Genomic DNA, 4,088 nt, shown 5'->3' with positions numbered 1-4,088 from the left:
AACAGCAAGTGTACAACGTTTCGACAAGGTTTTGTCATCATCACGATGCAATTAATAATAATAACGAAAAAAGATAGACACAGTGCGTAAGTTTAGAGCTCTCTCGCTAGATGGCGAAATCTGATAAACTGAACACGACAGAATTTAATAATTTAACTCAATTCTCGTGTTATTTTGGTACTCGTATATTTAAATAAATCCTTTAACAGCGCGAATCAGTGTAATATTGCTAAGCTAGATCAAAACAATGCAAAAAATGAACAGCCAAGTACCTTTAAAAGATAATATTAGATTCTTATTGCCGTGTGGAATCGGTAGACGAAGCAAGTTAACTTGTGCTTGATTATATGTTTCAACGTTTCAAGTACCATTTACTTTGTATTTATAGTGTTATTATTATTATCTATTTTGTGTGAGTGTATGGTATTCGTTGTGTGTTTAGTTAATACAGCCCTAAATTCTGATGAAAGTTACAAGCTGCCACGAACCTGGAAAAGGCAGGGAAAAATTATGCTCTTCTCCTTTTCTCACACCACCCTTACCAGAACTTGCGAACTATGCTACATAGTAACATCAATTATTTGCAATATTTTAACATAATCGTGGTCGATCGCTCTATCGTAGTTCGATTTAGTAATAATTTCCAAATTCATTATATTTGATGATTAGATTATATATGCTTTATAAATCAAAATTCACCGTTTTATGATCTATACAATCAATTTGCAATGGCCTTGTTTGAAGTAGGCTTAGGGTGGGTAAAGTTGACTTACCTCGCATGGATTACCAAATTAAGTTGAGGCCTTACGCCATGGCTCCTTTCCCTAAATGACGCCCTTGGTTTGAAGATTTTTTTTGTAGTACAGTAGTCTGAAGTAAGAAAGTTTTGAAGTTTTTATTATCTTTCATAGCCAGAATAAAAGCTATCGGATTGTGCTGATCAGTTAGAATCACGAGGAAAAGTTAAATATGAGTGTGTCGTATGTGCCGGTCTGAAAAAATCTGGAATTTTGACCAAAAAGTCAGATAATAAATGTATTGTTACGACAGCGGAAGTCACGTGACGCTGGTAACACGTAATGAGTATCTCGAACATTCCTAAAGGCTCGAGCGTTTGCTAGACTCGCGATTTTATAGTATATAAGCCGGCAAATAAAGTGACGGCAAGATTTGAGTTGCAGAGATAGAGACGGACCATTGAGTCAAGCGCGGTAGTAAGTAAAGTGCGACTATCGTTCATTGTGAATTCTAGCGTGTATTTAAATTAAAGTTACTGTGGAATTTAAGTGTATTGCAAAGTTGAATTGAGAAAGAATAAAGTAGTTTTATTTAAGAAAAGACTTGTATCGCTGAAGTTTCTCTGAAAGAATTTCTACGAAAAATTAACAAACGAACACAGACATAACAAATTGGTGTCAGAGAGTGGGACGGAAAATAAAAAAAAAGAAGAAGAAGATGGAAACGAGAGGTGGCAAATCAAACTACAGCTTAGCAGATTTGATGGCAGCAATACAAGAACAGCAAAAGAAACAAGAAGAGAGACAACAGCAGTTGCAAGTAAACCTGCAACAGTGGCAGCTCGAACAGCAAAATAAACAAGAATAGAGATTACAGCAGTTGTTCGAGGAAAAGAAAAGAAACAAGAAGAACGAGAAAAGAAACAACAAGAGAAATTACAGCAGTGGTTGGAGGAAAAAAGAAAAGAAACAACAAGAGAAATTACAGCAGTTGTTAGAGGAAAAAGAAAAGAAACAAGAAGAGAGACAACAGCAGTGGCAAGAAAACCTGCAACAGTGGCAGCTAGAACAGCAAAATAAACAAGAGAGACTACAGCAGTGGTTGGAGGAGAAAGAAAATAAACAAGATAAGAGATTACAGCAGTGGCAACTGGAACAAGAAAGGAAACAGGAAGAAAGTATCCAACAGTTACAGGAAAGTCAACAACAGTGGCAAGAAGTACAAATGGAAAACATTAGTAAATTTCAAAGCGAATTAATTACATTAAAGGATGATTTATTGTCTTTTACACAAGCAGGATACATTAACCATCGACTTAATCAGCCCCAGACAGTGGCAAGCCCTTACAGAGCCCGCAGCTAAACTCTAATGCAGACATCGTCAGTCCTGTTAGAAGTCACATCCCAGACACGACTGTCAGCAATAGGGGTGATTTAGTACGAAGGAAGCCACAGGAATTCGATGGGAAGCATATAGAGCACAATTTGAGTTCCTGGCAGAGATGAATGGATGGACAGAGGAGCAGAAAGCGTATATCTGGCAACAAGCCTGAAGGGATAACCACAAGAAATGCTTGGACAGTTGTCAGCAGACGACAGTCACAACTATAGAGCACTGGTAGCTGCTCTAGAGCTCGGGTATGGAACTCAAAATCAGTCTGAAGTCTACGGGGCTTGGTTTAGGACGAGAGTCCGTGCTAAAGGGGAGAGCCTGCAAGAGCTGACACAGGACTTGGAAAGTATGGCACACAAGGCCAACCCAACTGTGCCCCCCCCCAATGTTCTCAAGTTGTTGCTGAGGGATCAGTTTGTAGATGCCTTGGACAGTTCACAACTGAAGATACAAGTGAAGCAAGCACACCCCTCTACTATACAGGATGCTCTTGAATTCGAATCTTGTGTTAAGTCTAGCACAGAGGTACCAAGGTTGGTACAGTCATCAGGATTCAAGGCCAGAAAACGTCAGCTTTCAGAGTGGTTTGAGGGAATTTGCTGGCACTGTAATAAACCTGGGCACAAGAGAGCTCAATGCTGACAACTTCAACACAGGGAAGATGCCACGGCAGGAAATGCTGCTACCCAGAGAGGTTGTTGGAACTGTGGAGAGCAAGGACATATGAGGAGTCAGTGTAAGAAGAATATTACCAATAAGTCAGCCTCGGGGAAACCAGTAGTGGTTGGTGTTGAGGGACGCCCACCAATCCCCATCGTGAAAGTCCCAACAGCTAGGTGTGTAAAATGGCAAGCACACATAGTGTCTATATGATAGGAAAGCTGGATGGCCAAAGGTGCAACTTTGTCATAGATTCTTCATCTCAGCAAACCCTTGTGAGTATCAAGATGTTGGATCACAAAGGAGTACCAGAAGCCATACAGAAGCTCTGTGGTGTGACAGGACATCCTGCAAGGTTGTGGGGACCAGTGTGGGTAACTATTGAGCTCAAAGTATACTTGGCTGACATTGAAGACGAATGCATATTAGGATTGGACTGCTTACTACCGAGTAAGTTTGTAACTAATTTTGATAAAATGACGTTTGGGAACAACAAAGGCCAAGTTCCAGTAACTGTTAAAAGAGAGGTTGAACTAATTAGGTGTCATCAAGCTGAAGTCAAAGTGACTGAAGGAGTTGATGATGGTGAAGTGGAACCAGGTATAGATATTAAATCAGAGCAGGAGAAAGACCAAGATTTGAAGCCAATAATTGATTTTTTAAAAGCCAATGTTTTTTGCTCTGCTTGGGAGAAGATGTCTAGTCTAAGCCCTGTGACAAAGCACTATTGGGCACAATGGGACCAATTAAAGCTTGCAGATGGTATTCTTGTACGGAGCTGGGAAACTACCGATGGGAAAGTGACGACTTGGCAAACAGTTATACCGAAGAAGTTACGGGAAGTTGTGCTGTGTCAATGCCATGATAGCTTAAGGACATATGAGGAGTCAGTGTAAGAAGAATATTACCAATAAGTCAGCCTCGGGGAAACCAGTAGTGGTTGGTGTTGAGGGACGCCCACCAATCCCCATCGTGAAAGTCCCAACAGCTAGGTGTGTAAAGTTGGTGCACCAATGGAAAGAGTAGCCGTCGACATTGCTGGTCCTCTGCCCCAAACTCGTGCTGGAAACAAGTACATTTGTGTGGTGATGGATTATTTTACCAAGTGGCCTGAGGCATATGCAATACCAAATCAGGAAGCTACGACTGTAGCTTCGGCTATTAGGGACTTCTTCTTCAGATTTGGTATGCCATACGAACTGCATTCAGATCAAGGCCGTAACTTTGAATCAGCCGTGTTCCAAGAATGCTGCCAGTTGTTTGGCATACGAAAGACCTGGACAACGCCACTTCACCCA

General features: G+C 40.9%; 1 protein-coding gene across 3 annotated transcripts in view; it reads left to right on the top strand.

Moving 5' to 3' along the window:
- The window catches only part of LOC106465557 (serine/threonine-protein kinase D1-like), a 97,625-nt gene that overhangs the window by 10,952 nt on the left and 82,585 nt on the right, over positions 1-4,088 (top strand). The window lies entirely within an intron of this gene.

This window comes from Limulus polyphemus, unplaced genomic scaffold, assembly GCF_000517525.1.
Source record: "Limulus polyphemus unplaced genomic scaffold, Limulus_polyphemus-2.1.2 Scaffold1981, whole genome shotgun sequence".
Taxonomy (NCBI): Eukaryota; Metazoa; Arthropoda; class Merostomata; order Xiphosura; family Limulidae; genus Limulus; species Limulus polyphemus.
This window is presented reverse-complemented; position numbering and strand designations above follow the sequence as displayed.